General features: G+C 39.9%; 1 pseudogene across 1 annotated transcript; it reads left to right on the top strand.

Moving 5' to 3' along the window:
• Window positions 1-1,247: 1,247 nt before the first annotated feature.
• Window positions 1,248-20,972, top strand: LOC148184701 (uncharacterized; annotated as a pseudogene). The gene is made up of 6 exons (XR_015772315.1): window positions 1,248-1,739; window positions 3,913-4,149; window positions 4,662-4,751; window positions 5,436-5,513; window positions 7,229-7,324; window positions 20,820-20,972. The product of XR_015772315.1 is annotated as an uncharacterized LOC148184701 (transcript).
• The last annotated feature ends 847 nt before the right edge of the window (window positions 20,973-21,819 follow it).

Raw genomic sequence — 21,819 nt, 5'->3', positions numbered from 1 at the left:
TATTCAAGACAAGTGTGAAGAAATATCAGCAGTTATCCTGCCTTGCATTTTGAATTGTCAGGAGGAAAGGGAGCTGCTGCTGTGTTGTGATTGTTTGTGCTGCTTTCCCATTGATCAGCTAAATTGACAATCAGCTCCAGTGTCCCAAGCAATGTGGTTTAGAATAATCAGAAATAAAAGCTATTTATCAGCAAATAGTGATATCACTGAGTGTCAGTGCAGTTCAAAATGTGGTTTAACAGCAAATTTCCTGCAGGAGAAGGCCAATCACGCCTTTCTTGTACAATACAAATAATCCTGTGATGGGCTTATCATCTCTTCAAGACTCACAGAAAGGTCTATGGTGTTTTCCAATGAGTTGCTGGGATAATGTCCATTTCCATTTCCTAGTGTTTTCAGCCATCCTAAAACTGAAAGCAAATGAAGAATCCCAAGGGGATGACCTTCTTCAGGGCAGCTGAAGATGAATCAGTGTGTCCAGCATGAACAGTCTTGTCTTATTTCCTTGTCTTTATCCACCTTAGATCTAATAGAGATGGTGATATCTGCTTTGCTGGTAGCAGCAGCATATCTGTGTGTGTGTGTGTGTGTGAACATAATCACTGCATTTAAAAACGAAAATGGAAACTTATAGAACTGTTAAATCTGAATCAAATACCTGTTAAAACATGTGAAAGTCACCGTGTACTTCTGATTGCTCCACCACCAACTTGATGGAAATTGTTTTTGTTAGTTTGTTTTCTCCATTGATGTATCTTATTTGTTTGACATTGGGCTGGTTTTTTGCCATTGGGTTTGTATCACTGTAAGAAAATGCAGAAGTGAGATTTAAAGAAAGCTTCAAAGAAAGATAAAGGTTACTTTGAAAAATTACTTCTAAAATTTACTGAAATTTAGTTACGTAGGCAACCTTGACACAACTTGTCATGTAAAAACTTCTGTGTGAGAAAAGTGGAGTAGTTTGGATGCATTTTGTAAGTAATGGACATTTTGGGATAACTGAACTATAATCACTTTGTAAATCAACAATCCTTAAAAGATCAATTAAGTGTTATGCTTTCTATTGGTACCATTCAATAAATGAAATATTTTATTTAATGAATAATGAAAAGGGGAGTGACTTAATAGTGTTTTTTTTAACTCAGGACATGAGATGAGATGGTCACTAAAGGTCTAAGTACTCTTGTTTATTTTCTTAATAGTACACTTTATTGAAGACTGTTGTTGATCATTAATTCTTCTTTACAATGCTGAAGGTAGGCTCGGTCCCACATGCCCTTATAAGTGGTTAAAGGCTTCCACTGTTTTCAGCAGCCTTTTCTTGCTCTTTGTATCACAATTAATGCCCATTAACTGGCAAAGTTAGTCTGTGTGGGACTGAAGGTACTTCTAAAGGTGAAAAAGGGAAACACCATATTTTCCAGAATCTAAAATACCTTTCAGAACTTGCCAGGCAGCTTCTGCACTTATGTATCTCAATTGCTTTCTTAAAATCTATTAATTGCCTTTTTTTTTTAATGTCCTCTTTCCCTCAGGACTCTATTAAGTGGCTTCCCAAGTCTCCTAAACTGTACAGTGGCCACAACTGGAGTTCCCAGGGTTCTCGCTGGGCCTCATTGAAAGGAAAGGATGGTTTGCATGGTGGTAACCTGTACAAATTCAGCTCTGCTAATGGAAAATGGAGAGAAGGAAGGATCAGTCCTGAGCAAGAAGCAGAGGAACTCGAGGATCCTGATGATGTAAGTAGTCTTGAAACTGGGAGAGACAGCGTGTATTTATGAAGAGGCTACAGCTACTCACACTGCTGTGCAGCCAAGCACTTTGGGTCTGTGGGACCTGCACTGCTTATACTCTCATGTTCTCGCTTGTGCAGAGGCTACAGAGCTATGTTCAATATTTTATTCCTTCACTTTGCTTGCAATTAATCTATCCAGCCCTTGAGAGTACAGTTCAATCTGCAGGTTAAGATGAGTAATCTGAGCAATGATGAGGCACATTTTTACTTTACTCCTACTTATATCCCCAGTACCAGTCTCCCTCCATCTCTTTCAGGTGAGGAGGTTGTTGGCAGCACTTGGGGCTCAGTGTTTCCCTAGGCCTGGATGGTAGAAAAGTGAGGCTGCAGTGCTTCTCCACTGCATGTTTGTTTTGGGTGGTGCTCTTACAGGAAGCTTATGTCTGTGAGCCCCTGCCTGCTGTAGTTTCTCCAGCCTGTGCCTGCCGGGTATCTGTCACCTGTGCTGCAGCCTGGCAGTCCTCTTGGTCCTAGCCTGCGAAAAGGAGGTGGTGATTGCACTCTTGCAGCCTTTCAGGACATTGCTCACTATTCTTCCTGATGTTTTCTGGGACATTAGGGAGGAACTGGGGCTCCTGCTTCTCTTCCAGGACCTCTGCTTCCTTCCTTGTCCCTGTGAGTGCTGCTGGTGTGCCCCTTCCTCCAGCCCATAGTCCTGGCTCTTGCTCATGGCCTTCTTCCCTGGCAGCCCCAGTACTGCAGACGTGTCCAGGTTAGTCAGCCTGGCACTGTAAAGAGAAATCTCTCTCAAGAAGAGATAAACATTTTGTTTTATAGAGATAAACATAATGTTTTATGTTAGACAAAGCTAACCAAATTCCCTTTTAAGTGAAAATGGGAAGCAGTCATGCCTTGTATGCTTTCCTTGGGGTTGGCAGTGCTTCTTTCCATCCCAACCAAAAAGAGATTGTGGGAAAGTGCCAATATAGATTGAAAAATAAAGTGTCCAGTGGGATTCTGCACAGCTGTTCAAGGTAATGCCACTGCTTTTTATTTTGGTATTAAACTTCCATGCTTAGAAAAACACTTATGGGGTTTATTTTCAGAGGTGTTGATGTGTGTTTGCTGCATCATTTTACTGCCAACAGAAAATAGAAGGATTTGGGCAATATGAAGATCTGATTTGACCTTAACCCATCAAATTAAGGAGCAAAAAACAGCTGAATATAAGTAAAGCATTTCTAAAATGTGAACAGAATTTGGGCATTGTGTCTGAATTTAATTTAACCCTTTGTCAGGAATAACTGATAGCTGGAAAACATCACTACGTTTTGCAGTCAAACTTGTCTGAAGCTTTAATTGTTTGGTGAATGTGTTTTAGATGTGTATTTCGCTTTTCAGGCCCTTGTGGTTTAGCCAACCATAGGGTGACATCGTGAGCTCCTCACTGCATCTTGGAGTAGGTTCACCCTAGGGCCAGGCTTCAGAGTAGGCTTTAATATGCATCACCTTTCAGGTTCCATTTCCAGAGGACTCCTAAATCACTTAAGTTTGCAGGTCCCCACTCACTGCCATTTGCAGCTAAAGTCAATCCAATGACTGAAACAAAGTCTTAGATATGTAGATGCAAGGTAGTGACTTGCCTTCCCTCCCACACCTATGCTTTCAAAAATGGAATGTGAGTTTTGGGGAACTATGAGAAACATTTTGTTTTCTGTATGGAAATATCTTTCATTTGCCTTTGTGTGTGTGGTTTCTTCCCCCAGAACAGTGAACTCAGTACTACAGAGCTGCCAGAGGCTGCCCAGCATAGTCTTGTTCTCATGCTCTGCCATTTTTGTAGGGCATTGCAGGATTTATGCAAATGTGGATATGTGTGCGTTACATGTGCTTCTGTGTGCCAGGGAATTTAGTGAAAGACTATATGAAATCCCAGTCCTCTCCGTGTTCCCGCAGTTTCAACCCCAGTGTTGAGGGGAAAACATGCCCATGGTAAAATAGTAAATAATGGTAAAAAAAAAATCTTTGTATGTTTGCTGTAAAGTTCCGGTTTTGTCTTCAGTGAAGTAAGTTCTATCATAAGCAATGTGAGAGTGAGGAATGAATTCATGTTAGGGTGGGTAAGGCCTGTGTTTCAGATTCTCCTTGTTGTTACCTTTTTTATCTTTAACCCTCAGGAACCTATTTCCAAGTTTTCTGGCAGCCTTTTTGATAGAAGTGATAGCATGCGAGATCAAAGAAATACCAGAACAACGCTTCAAGAAAAGCACAAGTTGGCAGTGAAAGGGAAGACTCTTCCAGGATCTAACACCAAGGTGCAGCCACCTGTGTCAGCAGCAGGCAGCTTCCCCAGCGACAGCGGCCGGATCGCGGAGGAGCTGCGGGTACGGGAAGTGCCGCAGCCCCCGCTGAAGGTTTGGAACTGCTGCATGGGCTGGGCTTGCTGCTGGGGGGCTCTGCAGGTCTGGGGGGCAGTCCCTGTGTCTGTGGAGAACTCCCCTTGGGTGAGGAAGTTTACAAAAGATACAAAGACAGGGGGACATTGCATGGCAGATGTGATGAGGCTTACCTTAAAGAAGGCTTTATTTGGAAGAAGAATTTCCCATTAAAAAACCCCAACAAAGCCCATTTTCCTTGTAGCCATGCGTTTCACTTTATATATCCGGCTTTGGTATTGTGAGGCTAAGTCAAAGGTACATACAAGTGGGCACTGAGCTGAGTCTTCGTTCAATCTACGTTTTCAAAGCTGTGGTGACAAGTCTTGCTGTGCCAGTGTTGAAGTGTAGCACCATTTTTATCTAGGCTGGGCTCTCCAGGGGCATGTCTGCTGGTGTTCAGAGTGGGAGGTAGATTTTCAATGCTCACACAATTAAAAGACAATATTTTTGATTAATCAGGTCACTTACCCATTATAATTCTTTTCCAGGTAACCATTACTGTGTGCAGTCAAATGGGGAGTCTTGGTATTAGCATTGCTGGTGGAAAGGGCTCATCTTCATGTAAAGAAAGTGATGAGGTGCATTTCATTATTCAAAATCTATCTAGTGATCGTTAGGAATAGACTGATGAGTAGTTCCTTGAGTTACTGTGTTTTGTTGTTTGCTTTCTGAGATTGTTCTTCATGTAACATTTCCGTCTTTGTAAAGCTAACAAGGATAAACATAGGTAGCTTAATTCCCAGAGTAGGATCTGGCATTAGATTTTGATGGGAAGCTCCAGAAGGGATGATCTGGGAGACATACCCAAATGTAAACCAAGGATTTTGCAAAGGCAACCTGATGGCTGAAACACTGTTGTCTCATTCTTATTTTTGCCTCAATTTGGGGTCACTCCCTTGGCAATCCACGTGCCTTCTCATCTCATTTGCTCATCCCCAGGAGCTAACTTGATTTGAGAGAAATATTTCACACATCTTCTCACTGATTTATCTTTTAAATAAATCTTTTCAGACTGTTTTTCAGTCTGTTCCCTATGGCACAATGTAAACAATTACTGACTTTTGTTCATTGTTGTATGTGTCAGCCATGGAGGTTTTTGGTTTTTTTTTTTGTCTCACAAATGTGCTAAGCCATTTAGTTTTTAATTTTATGGGGGCAACAGAACAATAAGTATTGAAAATTAATTACTTCCCATTTGCTTTTTACATCTAAGAACAATGGGAGAAACTGTAATTTCTGAAACCTATATTTTGTGTTACCAGGGGATCCTGATTGCTCGGCTGCCAAAAGATGGTCCATCAGACTTGGCTGGGGTACAAGCAGGAGACAGAGTGGCTGAGGTAGATGGGTTGTTTGTCACTGTGGAGTGTGTTCTCTTGTTGTTGTCTTTAAATCAAATCACTCAGAGTTGGGGAACTTGAGATCCAGATCTAGGCTTGCCTTAGCCTTTTAGATACTTGTCATTATGAAGAAATGATAATAACATTAAATTGTTGTATTCCTTCTTATGTTCTGGTTGTCAGATCTTTATGTTCAAGGTGCTTAACTAAATATTATTTACAAAGGAAAATAATGATCTTAGTAAGCAGTTATGTAAGCATAAATGCAGTTGTACTTTATCCAAGGAGCTTTCTTGTGACATGGTATTAGATTTACTAGATGAGTTCATTGCAGTTGCAACAAAGAAATAGAAACTAGATGAGCTTGTTTCCCCAAGGTAATTTTTGGTGGGAAGAGAGCAGCTCAAAATAACTCCCCTGATGGAGGCTTGCAGTGCCAAGTGACAAGGGATAAATGTGTCTTGGGCTGCTCCACCTCAAGCCTCATCTCTCCTAGCAGAAGCCACATTCTTGAGCTTCAGAATTTCCCAAGACAACAGGAAAAAAATGGTCACATACAGTTTTGTGTTACATGCTTTTGATGTACTGTTTGGTTTCTACCTGCTGAGAATGGTGGAGTAGGAAGAGAATCTCTACAAAATCACTTTGAGGTGAAACCAGTCTATATTTTTTTCAGCTCTTGTTCTCTTAAACTGTCATTTATACTTGGTTAGATTAATAGTTTTCACTCCAGCATGCTCCATGTTGAATTAAGGTGGACTGGAGCAAGCAATATTGTATGTCTGTTAAATTGTCAGGAATAATGATACAACCTGTGTCAGCCAAAAACTATTTTATGATAAATTACTATTTTTGTAAAATTATGCTATGGAAGTATTAAGAGACGGTGGTGTTCCGTAACATATAAATATTTTGCTAGTTTAACAGTTCTTAAAAGGTTAATTATAGATAATAATATGTATAATTTTACATTTTTCTTTTTTGAGAGGTATTTTAACAAATGTGAGAGAAATTCTCTGCATATTCCACATTATCAAATCATTGGGGAAAAAAATCAGGATTTTTAGTTCCTGTACCTTCTAAGCAGAGTTTCTGGTCAAGTTAGCATCTTAAAAATCAGCCCCATTGCTCAGGTTTGTCCATGAGGCTATAATTTATTTTTTATTTTGGGGTATATTTGGAATATACTAGGTGTTAATGTCTGTTCACTTAATCAACAGTGAAACAAGTGAAAAAAAGAAGAAATTTCTGTTCTACCCTGTTCTGCCCTGCTGTTATTGCACAAATAGTTAGGATTTCTCCATCTCCCACAAGATGGCAGAATCATTCATCTGTTTAAAGAATAGAGGAAACAAATCTCTGCTTTTTGTGTGTGTGTGTCACAAGAAGGAATTAATGCAATGAGTTGTGCTATAGAAACACTAATGCTTTAAGCACAGGACTAATCTCTGTACAAATAGCAAGCATTTTTCTCTTAACACTGTGTGTTACAACTTCTTATTCTTGAACTGGTAATTTCAACAGTTCAAATATAAAACTCACCAAAAATGGGAAGCAGTGAGAATTGCAATTTTATTTTATACAATGATTTTATTTTGTGTTTGTACAACCACATGTAACAGTAGGGCCAGGTGTTTGTATACTACCTTGAGAGGGAGGGAACTCCTTAAACAGCATTCAGAATAAAAATATATTTCTGGTGTTTTCTTTTAAAGGCAACCTTTGTTTCAGAACCTGCTGCCCTTGATGCTGGTCCTACTGAAGCTTCACCCAAGGGCAGCCCCTTCCCGACAGTCAACCATGTCATAACAGTAAGTAGGACAGCCCCAGTAAACAAGAAGTCACTCTTACCTAAGAAATTTGTGTTGTCTGTCAATGCTAGCAAAGACTGGCACAGTACTCAACACATATCAAAGATCAGAGGCCCTACCAAGCGTTTGCATGGCTGTCACTGCAGCTGGGACATGGCTTCTGGAGGAGCTCAGCTCCTGGGTGAGCACCCGCGTAGCAGAACAGGGCTTTTGAAGCACTCTGGTTTGGGGACTTTAGGGTGGTGCCCATTCCCCCCAGTCTGAGTCATTATTCTGTTGTCTGGACTCTGTCTCCAGCTAATGGAAGGAAGGAGAAGCATTTCCCTCTTTTAGGAGGGAGAAGGTGAAGTGCTACCTGGAGGTGGCCATTTTTATCTTTTGACTGGAAGTGGGATCTTGTGTCACAGGCTAAGACATTTAGGTGACTGATGAAAGAAAGCCTCCTGCACATGTCACAGAAAGAAACAGCTGAGCCTGCAGGGTGGCTTTTAGATATCCACTTTTTTGAACTTCTCTAGCAAGTTCAACTCTCTGAAGACCTACCCTAATCTTGGTCATCTATGTGCACAAATGAAACTATGGCTTTACTAGGAAGGTTACAAGGCATCCTAGGATACCTTGGTATCCTACGTACAAGGTATACTAGGATACAAGGTATCTGAATAATTAAGGTCAAAAAGCATCTTACTTGCATGGAGCTTGAAGCACCAGGAAGCAACAACTGTTTCTGCTACAGCAAATGCCAGAGGAGTGCTTTGTCTGATTCCTCTTGTTTCAGTCTTTTTAAAAAAATCTTTCTCCATGAATAACATTTACAACCCAGCTAATGGCAAAAAATAATATATGTATATTATATAAAAGACTATAATCAAAGAACATATCAGTTTTTATTAACCATTTAGATAACTAAGGATTTGTTAGTTGACTGAAAAAGTCAGCAAATGGCTCATGCAACTGTTTTTCTCTGGTTTCCTGTTAATCGCTGTTTGTCAAGTGTTGAGCTACAATTTTTTTTCCATGAGATAGATTAAGAAAGGTTTTCCCTTCTATTAATTGCTTAAAGAAACTTATTTTGAGGCCTCCAGCCTCCAACATCATCTTCTGAAACATTTAGACCAGTTTTATTTTCCAGCTTAAAACACATCAGTTTGGGATTTTTTTTTGTCCAGTTTTACCTGGTAACTGTTTCTTACAGTCTTTATTAGCGTTGCAGGAAGCATGAGGCTTCCTGTTAGAGGAACCACTGTTGAAAGGGTTCATTCATACATTAGTGGTGGCCTGGATCTGTTGCAGTAGTATCTCACTTCTAGTATTTTCATCCAAAAATAAGAAATTATTGTATTTTTATGTGTATGCCTTCCTTTAAAGTTCTTCAGCTGTAGTGGGAGGAGGAGGAGGCAGATTAGACTGAGATGCTTAATATAGAGCAGAGTACTCAGAGGGAGTCAACTGACTGAATATATTCTGAATGTCAAAAGTAACTGATGTGCAAGTTCTTTTGTGAAGAAATATTTGTATTTCTGGTTTTGTTTCTTTTTTGAAATAAAAATCTTTGTGCTGTAGCAAATTATATATGTTATTGCCTGTAACCTGGAGCAGCATTCATCAATTTCAGGGATTACAAGCTTGTGGGGAGTATCCTGCTGAATTGGCACTGCTCAATTTCTCATCTGTTCTCACTCTGAAGTCCCTCTTATTCCTTAGTAACAGAAGAAAATCTTTGCTATCTGAAAAATATTTAAAGCCTGGCTTCTCATGGAGGACTTGCTTTGCATGTTCAGATAAGCAGGTGGCAGTAGGATCTTAATGCAGAATCTTCTTCTGTGATAGGAATATAGGAAGGTTCATTGCCTCGGTGTTACTGGTCAGGTTTCAATAGAAGATGGTTGTCTACATCACAGGAGGGAAGGACTGAAGCACAATGGCAGAGAAACCAGAGACTCCTATTCCTATTCTGCAAAAATTGAGTATGTGCCAGATGGTGCCATCTTTCTTCTCCCTCTCTTCCATGTCATCATCCTGCCTTCCAGCAGATTCTGTCTTCATCTGTTCATTATTATTGAATTTTTAAAAACATCCTCTTTGCATATGCTCTCTGTGATAATATTTGGTTTATTCTTGCTAACCACAGCCCACCCCATCTCTGAGCCTGCTGCTCTGGCATTACAACAGGCAACGCTGCTGCCAGGTTCAGGTTTCCTCTCTGTTTTCCACAGGCTTGGTTGCTCTAACTGCTGCTAAAAGGCTCATTTAATTGTTAACTCATCCAGCCAAACTCAATTTCAAACCCTTTGTGCCAGCTTTAAGATTTCATGACAGTGTGAATGACCAGTAATTAATTGGACAAACGAAATGTTCTTTCACAGTGAGTCATTGTTTTGCAAAGGAAAAATGAGAATCTTCCTTGGTTTTAATTATGATTGAGAATCTTGCTGACATGTAGATAGAGGCCTCAGAACTTTAATTACAAGCAGATAGTTTTTACATATAGTATTTTATAGATTTGCCTCAGTTATGCTAATCACACCTCTAAAATATGAAAACATATTTTACTTTGTTTATATATATATATGTATGTATGTATATATAATTATTTGAATTGAACTTAAAAAATATCAGGGATCTAAACACATAACCACGCTGACTTTAACAGAAGGAACTTCAGCTTGAATTTTGGAGTCTTCATTTCCAGTTCTGTTATTATTTCCTATCCATTCTCTCAAGCATAGAGCCAACTCTTCACAGTCTTTTTCCATCATAAATATTTTCTTTCAACCTCTGACTGAAATTCCCAGAGGTTTTTGTCTGACTGAATGGAGAGTGTTGACAGATTTCAGCATCTTCTATAATTTCATAACATGCATCATCATTCCATCTTCTTTTACTCATTTTTGGGACTATCAATATAATAAGGATATTAGATACTTTGTAATTAATATCAAGTCTTCAAGATATTTTAATCTAGTATTTAACTTCAATTGTTAGCATATTATTTGGCTTAATTTTATGCCTCTGCCCTGGAAACTTCCTCAGATATATTTTTTTGTATTGTTCACCAGGGATACAAGTGTCACTGATACTGGGATTTTCAAGAAAGGTTAAAGTAAGAGTTACCAATTAAAAGTAATTGTGTGCATAAATAAATAAATAAATGGTGATGCTTACAGTACTGAAAAAATCTGTAAAACTTCTTCAGGTTAAAAAAGCCAAGTGTTTTGGCTGCTCTGTTAAAAATGCAGAGATACCAAGTCTTCCTAAATCTGCTGAGAAAACAGACAAGTGCACTAGAACCTGTAACATGTATCAAAATAAAATCCTCTTGTGCCTGCAGGAAGTGAATAAGCAGATACACCATCTCCCACAGCATGCAGTTGCTGGTCTTCTGCCTTTGTCTCATATTGTTCATATGCAAGTTGTGAGAAATCTTACATGGATGAGCATCCCAGCAGGTCTACCTTCTTCATTTCCAGCTGATAAAGACTTTTCAGGGAAAAACACTGACCCACTTACATTAGTTAAAATCTGCAAAAATCTAATTATCAGACCCTTTATTCATCTGAGCATGTTCTAAACATATCAGAAAATTGAAATCATACAACAGAAAATAAAACTTGTTTCTTGAGTCATTGTCTTTGTTCAATTTTAAAAGCAAAGCCAGTGAAGTACTCAGGTCAGAGAAGCAGCGTAAGAAGGAGACAACTAAAGTGAGATTCAGAATGTCCTTATCATGAACAAAGCCAGATTTCTTCTTAAGCTTGTTTTAAACAGTAAAGACCTTGTTCACATCACATGGAGTGTTTGACTGACCTGTAGCTCCGCAAGATCTACTACTTCAAGTTTCTTAGGAGGAACTGCTTTTCCCTTCTCCAAAACATTTTCATGACTCTTTTAATCTTGCCAGGTAAGGGTATTGGTGTTTTTATGTTATTTTTTTTTCTATTCTGACAAGCTAAGTTAGTTTTAGAAGTCAGGAATCTAACTCTCTACTGCCTTGCATCTTGTGCATACGTCTGCAAAGAAGCCTATGAGCCTTGTTGGTTTAACTAACCTTAGTCATTGAGTGAACTTCAGTGGAGTGTTAGCACCCATGTGCTGTGTGATTGCCTCCTCCACTTCATCTCCTAGTTTGCTTCTGCTTTTATCTAAGCAACTGAGTATTTCTGAGTCACGATGAAAGATGGAAGATAAAAGGTGTGTGTTGTAGACACTGTGTTTGCCTCCATAGTGTAGTGGTTAGGGAACTCTGTGAATTTGAAATTAAGTTCCTGGTCTCAACAAGTGCTTCTGTTTGCACAGTGTATCTTTTTCCTCTCTTCCTTTTAAGTAGTTTTCTCACAGCACTCAGTCAAAATGGTTTCATTTCAAACTTTATGTTCTTGGATTTTGCAAAGCTTGTAATTAACAATGCTAAATAGAAAAAAAACTTTTTAAAAGATAGGACATTAATTGATCTTTTCATGTTACCATATTAAAATACCTCCACATTAGAGAAAATCTACAAAGTGAGCCCATCATATAGTAGACAATTATAAGCACTGCAGACATTATAAGCAAAAACATACAAAAGACGAACTGACTCAAGCAAGGCACCTTGAACTGTGCTGTAGGATGTAGCATATTATTTGAGAATAAAAGAGGGTAAGTATTTAAAAAACTACACAAATGATAAGCAATGTCTCCTGTTGTGAGAGGCATCCTCATGGACTATGCAGGAGTACTGCAGGGGAATAGTACTGAGTTTCTGCAAGGTTTTCAGACATCCACTGCCTTTCACAGGGGTGATGAGTTTTCTTCAAAAAATCAAAGGGTTGGCAGCTTGGACCACAGGTAGCACTGCTTATGGGGACAATGCCTTTTCAGTCTCCTGATGGGGTCAGAGCAATGCATTTCATGTTTTCATCGCATTGGGCCATAAATGATTACACACTTATATGAAAGCACTCATATGAAAATCTGTAAATCAGGTTCCAGTGTCAGGGAAGTCACTATCCAGTGGTGCATAAGAAGATGAAAGAAATGGAGCAAGAACAATTTTTCATACACAATTTGAATCTTTTAAGAGCCTTTTGTGCTTGACAGCATTGCAGATATGACATGATGAGGATTGATCTTCCATTTATGTTGTGAATTTGACAGAGCTCCATCTTTCTTGCCTTGTGCATTGCCCTTGGGAGGCACTTGGCAGAGAGCAAGAGCAGAAAGGGGCTTTGCTCTAAATGTGACATGGCCAAATATTATATATACTGCATGCTGGAAGACAGATGAAACATGCAAGATGTTCTCTTGCTATTCAAGAAGTAGAGAAAATACTCAGTTTTAAAACTGAGCTGTAAAATATATCAATATCTAGAAAATTCACACAGGGGAAATTTCCATAGAATCATAGAGTGGTTTGGGTCTGAGTGGACCTTTAAAGATCATCTTGTATGCCACTTGTAGTAACCAGGGACATCTTCCACCGGAACAGGTTGCTCAGAGCCCTGTCCAACCTGTCCTTGAATATTTCCAGGAATGGGGCATCTACACCTCTCTGAGCAATCTGTTCCAGTGTTTTACTGTTTGTCTGTTTCATTGACTTCCAGGAAATCATACTGAGCTGAATTAGATTTTGAAGTAAATCACTGTGCACAGTGTGGGAACAGCAGCAGGGAGGAGGGATGGACTGGTGGGGTAGCCCCTGCTCATGGCCCTCACCAGGTTGCTGCACACAAAACTGAGGCAACACTCCCAAAAGCATGGTGCCAAAGCTACTCTGTCAGTGCTTGAGAGTAGTGTGGCTGTTCCAAGGGCAAGGATGAACTGAATTATGTGCTGCCCTCTCCCAGCCCCAAGCAATAAAAGGTGTCATGAGCCGGTTGCTCCCTGAGTGCAGCAGCACAGGTCACACAGATTTCCTTGTGCACAGGTCTTCTGTAGCCAAGTGTAATGAGGTGCTTCATCCATGCCTCACCAAAGATTTATCTTCCCCAGAGTGCCTGAGAGGTTTATACCTCTCTCTCCATCCACCTTCACAATTTCTGAAGTTTGGCCAGAGTCAAACACAGCAGTAAAATTGCATTGTGAAGTGTCGGGGAAAGGGATGCAGCCAGGGATTTCTGTGACCAGGCGAGTTGAGGGAGCACCATAAAACACATGCTTATTGAAACGTCCCTGATATGCTATAAAAGGGGAGCTATGTTGCATGCCTGGACGGGGTTTCCAGATTTATGTGTTTTCAGACACACAGCTGTGCATCAGCTGGTTTGTGTCCCATGCCCTGCCACCCTGCCCCAGCTGCGCCCTGGCTGCTGTGCCAGCTCCCACCTGGAGGTGGTGTTGCTTGTGAGTAATGAACTCCAAGAAACTAATTTGGTCTCTTTCTCTCTCTTTGACTTGTATTTCCTTGTTTCCTGTTGGGGAGAAGGTTGCATTTATCTATTGTTGCTGACACCAGTTAAGAACACCATTGGATGCTGGTTTGTTGTGAACTGTGCAGCAGTGGATCTGCCCCTTCTCTGCTGTTCTGTTGGATGCATTTTTGCATCTTCTTTTTAAAATTTTTATTTAAAAGTCCAGCTGTGTAATACTTCTTAGGCATGAGTAAATGCCCTACTTAACAAAATTCGATTTAGACAGTTTCTTCTGTGAATACAGTCATCAAATGTGATCCTTTGCATCTAGCAGAGGACTGTTTTTGTTTAGTGAGAAGTCTAAATTTCCTGTTCAGGTCTAAATTACTTCCATCCCCAAAATCATGACAAAACAGGTAAGACTAAGTATGAAATCATAACATTATTAATGAGGTTTACGTAAACCCCTGCACATGCTCTTAACTGTGTTCACAATTTTGTTTGCCCCTGTTTTCCCCAGTTAAAGGTACCATCCTTAGCACTGGAGTCAGTGAAGATCAACTGTAAAGTCAAATTTAAAAAATATGCATTATTTAGTTACATGGAGCTGAGCTAGGCAGGCATTCCTATTACAGGTATTTTCTAGCTGAGGAATATTTTCTTAAAAAAATTACCTGCGTGAATTAGAGTTAAAAGTATGTCTGGTTTCCTTCCTAAAAAAGATCAATCCAAATTCTTTTTTCCTGCCCTTATTCCATCAAACTTTGGCCTTTCATGTGTTGTTTCACCTTCTGATTTGTAGCCTCTGTCCCCAGCAGCTGGCCTTGCTGCCAGCTGTGATTTGCCCTGTCGCTGCTGGTTATGCCTTTGATGTGAAGCTTGGGTTGTAGCTGTGACTGTTGCATTGAGAACTTCCCTCTCTGGCTAATATTGGAGTATGGACCTGTGGGCTGGGAGAGGCCAGGGGAAGGGAAAGGTTTATAAAAGAAAAAAAAGGATGATGGGGTTTGTTCTGTTCGGTTTTAATTTTGAAAAAAATATAAAAAAAGATATAATGAACTGTCTTTCATGGACTGTTCTGCAACTTTTTGGTCAGACATTTTGATTAGAAGTAGGTAAGGAAAGCATATGTGCACATCTGGAAGTTAAAAATTACTCAATGTTAACCAGTGTTGGCAAGACATCTCAATTAATACATTTTATTTTAAAAACTGCTTTCAAGCATCATAGCTAGTTGTAGGTTTGTTCCTATCCTATTTCAGTATGAAAGAACTTTTGCAGCCAGCATTGCAGTTGAATTGCCCCAGTTTGTTTAGATGGCTTTATTTTACTTCTTCCTGCAGAGGATCAGGAATGCACAGGCAGCCCCTGTCTGTGCTCCAGGTGAAGGACTCCAAGTTTCAATGTAGGCTGTTAATCCTGATGCCTTAAGAGTCTACCTAGGAGAGAGGCTAGACAGTATTAAAGGCTTGAAGTAGGGATGTATTTAAAGGCTCTTACACCTTGGGCAGTACAAGAGCCCAGCTGTGGCTTGACCCAAGATGGATGACAGGTCACGAGTTTTCACACTTTTATAAGTTTTTGTCCATTTACATGTTTGGGTTAATTGTCCTATTACAGCTTCAGGTTATGAAGTCCGATCCTCCCAGATTGCTCTTCTGAATTTGCTGTTGTTTATACTTTTTGGGCCTGAAGCTGCAGCAGTGTCCTTGGTTCTCAGGCTGGAAAAGGATGGTTTTGTCTAACTAAACTGTGAAGAGAACTTGCTAACACTTTATATGAAGTTCAGAGTTTTATACTAATGCCATACAGAATCTGGAAAATATGAAAGTTAAAACTTAAAGCATCAATCCCATTAAATGAGAGTGTCTGAAATAATTTGATATTTAGTTATGTGTGATTCAAACAAAACTGAACTTTTTTAGTGTAGAAAGTCCTAGTGGTTATGTTAAAAAAAGTGACACAAACAAGGTAATGGATGAAGTTTCCACAGTGAGCCCACTGGTTTTCTACAGGACATATCCATTTTGAAGTTTACTTTTTAGGCACTGAAAATGTAATTTCAGGGGAAAATGGAAAAATAGTAACTTGCTTCAAGTAATTAATGATGCATTTTTCTTAAAAAAGTATTCTATGTATTTTGACAATTTGAGATTGAATAGTAGTTCCACTGTTGCTTAAATAATGATATTTAAAGCATGATGATAGAAAGTGAGTAGGAGGACTTGGCAATTTCAACGTAAGTATTTTAGACATGTTCAAACAGTGCTGAGTAACAACCAGTGGAGAAAACAATGGCATAATAGAAAATCTAGATAATTTGTCCTCTTACACAGGCATAATTTTTTTTTTCCAGAATTATCTACAGAAGGTGGAAGTTTCACACCTTCCCACATACCTTAGACAAGCAACTCAGGTGCCTGTACTGGAAGGGTTTTCCTTATTGCCATCCTAAATGTCACTGACTTTCCCTGTCTGTATTGGGCAGTGGAAATAGTTTGCTTTCTCTTTGCTGTGCCATTTTTTCACATAGGAAATCTGTTCTCCTATCTTCTCTTGATCATGCTGCACCAGGAAATGTACATTCAAATACAAATTGTAAAGACAAGCTCCAAGAGCAAAGCTTGCCTATTAAATAGGGTAAGGCTGAGGTCAGTGAGGATAATCAGGGAAATATGAAAGCAAAGGTAAAATCTCCCCAAGATTCTGGGAAGAGAAGTACTGGGTTTGAGGAAAGAATGTAAGAAAATAAAATGCAAATTTAGAGTTGCTGAGTTTTGTTACTTTCTTTTGTTTGTGTTTTTTGTTTTGTTTTGGTTTTGTTGTTGTTGTTTGGTTTGTTTATTTTGTTTTGTTTTTAAACAAAACTGAAAGAGTAAAGGAAGCTGATACAACTTATATTGTGATGTTCCTGGAACTTGGGTGAATGTGAAGGCAGTGATAGAGAGTGCTGGGTTCTTAGGGGGTGGTTAGGTGAAGATGGTTAGGTGGTTAGAAATGTGATTTGTGTTTCTTACATCCATTTTGTGTTGGTTTTGGTTTATAGAGTAGCTTAACTGATAACTTTTGCTGCAAGGAGAGGTAGACTAGAGGTCTGAGCCTCTTTTCATTGAATTAGACCTTGTACAAATGTGTGCTCTATTACTTAAATACATTTGCAATTGCATAATTGGCACAATCCTCAACTGAGAGTTGTTTTTTCATTGGTACCTATGATTCAGATTTGAGGAAATAGGCTCCTCAGCATCCTGTCAGGGAGAGAGGCACAGAGGAGGTTGACTGGCTGCAGGGGAAGGAGCAGTGATGGTTTAGGGACAGCAGTGGCATGAGTTCACATGGGATTTCAGAGGGAGAGGGGGCAGGGAGATGTGCTGAAAGCAGAGGGATGGAGAATACAGCTGCACTTGGACCAGGACATTTGATTCGTTAGAAAGACTCAGCAGTATGTCTCCAAATCAGCATGAGTCAGTGTATGTGTGAGCTTTCACCTGCCTGGAGAGGGTACAGAGGGGCTGCTCTGATCAGACCTGAGCCCACTCTTCTTTTGGGAGTGTAGGTTTCCAGCCTTTCCAGCACTTCTGGGCTGAGGCACCGTTCAGCCTCTTCTGTAGAAGACTGGTTGTTCATTTAGTGCTGGTTCCTCTTTACCTGCAGCAACATGAAAGATTAGATGTAAGACTTCCCCAACACCATGTATTTTGTGGAGCAGTTAGTACAATTACCAAAGAAATGTCAAAAGAGCACTTTTCATCTATTAAGTTTACTTTATAATTTTTAGACCTGGTTCATCATAATATTTGAAACATAGTATGCAAGCAGTCATGAAATGTTTGGAGAAAATATTTTAGAGAATTAGTTTTGGTTCTTTGGAAACCGAGGAGCAGGAACCATGCTGAAAAAGGTCTTTTCTTCAAAAGGACCAATAGGTACTGGTGACTCTGCATTGCTAATGAAATACATGTCAGTCATGGGGCGATGTGCATATGTCTTTTTTTGAACAGCACAGTGCACAAAGAAAGGTATTCCCTGAGCTTTGAACTGACAGCTCAATGAAATGCAAAGCCTGGTCCTGGATATGACTGTAGGTAACTTAGGGCATAGACCTCTGCAGTAGTTCTTGAGGTGTCAGAATTTCATTATGTGACCCAGTAAACCACCTGTATGTACAGATGTGCATTTGCTGTGCTGCAAAGCAGCTGGCTGCTGTTAAGCAAAAGCATCTTTCAGCAAAGAGCAGAACCATCCAGTACAAGGAAAGCTTATAAATGATGTCATGTGTGCATGACAAAAACAAATCATTCCAGGAGTTGTAGCTTGGCCAGTGCTTAGGATCTATATAGGTTATTTGAAGCTATCCAGAAAAGTGTCCTTAGTTTAAGCAGAAAAAAAAGAAAGGGGAAAAAAGGTGTATGTCTGGGAACTCAGTATACCAAAATATACACTAAATTTCACATGAAATTAGTTTACATGTACCAGGGGTGAGATTCAGCTCTGGACTGACACCTGAGCTTTGGTGTCTATGTGTAGTGTGCTGTGAGCTGGGGGGAATCAGAACTAATATCAGGGGAGCCTGGGGAATAATTCATTTTACTTCAATGCAGAAACCTCCTGGCTGAAATGGCAGTAGCCACAAAGCATATATATGCTTGTGTCATTTCCTAAATCAGATAATGTACAGCGAGGAAATAATATATTATTAATACAATATAATATACACAATTGAGTTGTGTGGTGTCAACATTAAATGTTCTTATGAAGTAGAAGTAGCTGATAAATAAGAAGTACTAACTTTCCTGAAAATTTTCACAGTGCTTGTAAGATAGCCACTTTATTTATTACACATTATCATGTTACCTGTTTGTTACATATATTGACTCACCTTTGTATGTTTTCATTACATGTTAAACCTTTTTTGGAAAGCAGTAAAAAGGAGGATGATTTTGTGCATCAGAGTGAAATTTGTAATAATCCATTCATTGGTAAAAACAATCAGTCATACATTATTTGACTGTACATAAAGAGCCTGACACTTTTTTATTCCTCAGTTACAGCATTTAAATTAATTTTAAAACATTGCAATATAGTTCTCAAAGAACACAAAATTCTTGTCCAAAAAAAATGAATCAATTCCATATATGCATATTCTATTGATATTTTCTTTTAATGTTTACCTTAAACGTATTTTGTCAGTAAAGAAGCCAAATATGCAAATTTTCAAAGATCAATAATTGATATGATATATGGTTCTTAATTAATCCTTTACTGCTTTTGGGGGAATCAACTAAATGAATAATGAACTTAAATTAATTTTTCATATTTACTTGTGTTTATTTTTTAAAAATATTTTCTTTTTTTTTTTTTACCTATAGAGGGTTTTTTTAAATATTAGCTAATGAGAGGAAAGGGCAATTTATCCTAATTTTGCTTTATCAATGGCTTTTTGTCATAAAACAAAAAATGAAAGGAGGGCCAAGGGAAATCATTCTTTATTGGATGTGATAAGAAACATAGAGACAAAAGATAAGGAAGTCTGAGGTACTTAATGCCTTCTTTGCCTCAGTCTTTAACAGCAAGACCAATTGTTCTCTGGGTGCCAGTCTCCTAAACAGTAACACAAGGATAGGAAGTAGAATGGAACCCCCATAATCCAAGGGGAAATGTTCAACATCTGCTGCACAATTTAGACACACACATGTCCCTGGGGCCAGGTGGAATCCACCCAAGGGTACTGGGAGAGCTGGTGAAGTGCTCACCAAGCCCCTTTCACCATCTTTTGGCAGTCCTGGCTGGCTGGGAAGGTCACAGTTGACTGGAAGCTGGCAAATGTGATTCCCATCTAGAAGAGAGGCGGGAAGGAGGATCCAGGAAACTTCATCTTGACTGACCTAATCTGTAACAAAGTGACCCACTTAGATGTTATCTACCCAGAATTTTCTAAAGCCTTTGGCTTAATTTCCCAGAGTATTCTCCTGGAGAACCTGGCTCCTCATGGCTTGGGCAGGGACACTGTTGCTGGGTGAAAAACTGACTGGATGGCCAGGCCCAGAGGGTGGTGGTGAATGGTGCTACATTCAGCTGGTGGCTGGTCACTAGTGGTGTTTCCCAGGACTCAGTACTGGGACCAGTCCTCTTTAATATCTTTATCAATGATCTGGGTGAGTAGACTCAGTCCATCCTCAATGGGTTTGCTGATGACACCAGGCTGGGTGTGAGTGTTGATCTGCTGGAGGGTAGGAGGGCTCGGCAGAGGGATTTGGGAGGCTGGATTGATGGTCCAAGGCCAGTTGTGTGAGGTTCAATGAGGCCAAGTTCTGCCCTTCAGTCACAACAACCCCATGCAGAGCTACAGATGGGGGCAGAGTGGCTAGAAAGCCCAGTGGAAAAGCTGGACGTCAGCTGGCTGAACATGAGCCAGCGTGTGTCCAGGTGGCCAGGAAGGCAGTGGCATCCTGCCCTGTGTCAGCAGTAGTGTGGCCAGCAGGAGCAGGGCAGGGATTGTCTCCCTGTACTGGGCACTGCTGAGGCCACACCTGGAGTGCTGTGTCCAGTTCTGGGCCCCTCACTGTGAGAAAGACACTGAGGGGCTGGAGCGAGTCCAGGGAAGGGCAGCAGAGCTGGGGAAGGGTCTGGGGCACGAGTCCTGTGAGGAGCAGCTGAGGGAGCTGGGGGTGTTCAGCCTGGAGAAGAAGAGACTCAGAGGAGACCTCATTGCTGTCTACACCTGCCTGAAAGGAGATTGTAAAAAGGTGGGGGTTGGTCTTTTCTGCCATATAATAAGTGACAGGGCAAGAGGAAATGGTCTGAAGTTGTGCCAGGGTAGGTTTATGTTGGATGTTAGGGAAAAAGTCTTTACAGAAAGGATGTTCAAGCATTGGAGCACACTGCCAAGGAAGTGGCTGAGTCACCATCCCTGGAGGTATTTAAAAGACATGTAGTTGTGGCACTTAGGGACATGGTTTAGTGGTGGACTTGGCAGTGCTGGGTTAGTAGCTGATGATGTTAAAGGTCTTTTCCAACGTAAACAAGTCTATGATTCTCTATGGTGTTACACCTCACATATTTTTTCTCATCACCTGTTTCCCCTGTCCTTTTGAAATATTCCCGTTAATCACTTTGCTTCTCTTGATATGATTCTTTTCTCTGAAATCTTTCACATCTTGCTGAAGATACCTCGGATCATCCTCACACGCCCTTCCACTTCTGATGAAGATGCCGACCAGTTGCCCCCAGACCCTGATGACTTTGAGCCCGAGGAGCCTGACAGCGCAGAAGGCCATGCCTATTCAGACTGTCTGAGCAGTGCTTTTTATTCTCCCTAATAAAGTACTTTTCTGGCAGGAGTTCATGGGTGGTTTTCTTTCCCATTGTTTGATTACATTTAATGTAGTACTTGAACCGCTATGCCTTATTTATAGTGAAAACCATTACATGGAGGATGGATTTATGAGAAGAACCCTGTTTGTGTTTCTTTGCCTTGAACTTTCCTTTGGCAAGAACTTGTGAACCTGAAAGTAAATGCACGGGGTCAAGTTATGTCAATGTCAACACATGTTTCAGTAGCCACTTGGAAAGGTATCCTGCAGCACCTAAATGTAATGGAGAAAAAAGCAGGTGATTTTTATTCAGGAGGTAGTTTACCCATTTGGAAATACACTGAAAACAGTTGTATAGTTGGGTGGGATTTTTAAAATCTTGTGTCCATGTTTTGTCTATACAGCTCATCCTTCTGTCTCCCCCAGGTTCCTTTGATTTGTCCATTTTAATGTCATTTTCTATGAGAACTAAAAGAAATACTGTCTTTAAATAGTGTTGGTTTTTTTACCCATTGAGAAATGTTACCTGTGTTGGAATTCTGTATCTCATTCTATTGTAATAAAGAACAATTTCTCCAGTTATATCAGTAATGTGAATGTACATCAGATTTGAACAGGACCGGTAAGTTGTATTTTATTACAACAAATGCAGGAGGCACTTTATGCAGCTATGTACCTGACAGTGAAGCGAGAAGCAATTTCTTATGCATGAGGAACTGTCTGAAACTTATTTTTTTTCCTGACTTGTATATAAGCAGAACACTTCACCTCACTGCAGTATGCCTGTATTTCACATATATATATATATGTGTGTGTGTGTGTGTGTGAGAGTGAGTGAGGTAAGCATTTAAGA

The sequence above is a fragment of the Pseudopodoces humilis genome, chromosome 3 (genome assembly GCF_049639895.1).
Source record: "Pseudopodoces humilis isolate 2021_Gansu_Grassland_sample_001 chromosome 3, ASM4963989v1, whole genome shotgun sequence".
Classification (NCBI taxonomy): domain Eukaryota; kingdom Metazoa; phylum Chordata; class Aves; order Passeriformes; family Paridae; genus Pseudopodoces; species Pseudopodoces humilis.
Note: the sequence above shows the minus strand (reverse complement) of the source record. Positions and strands in the feature narration are given on the sequence as shown.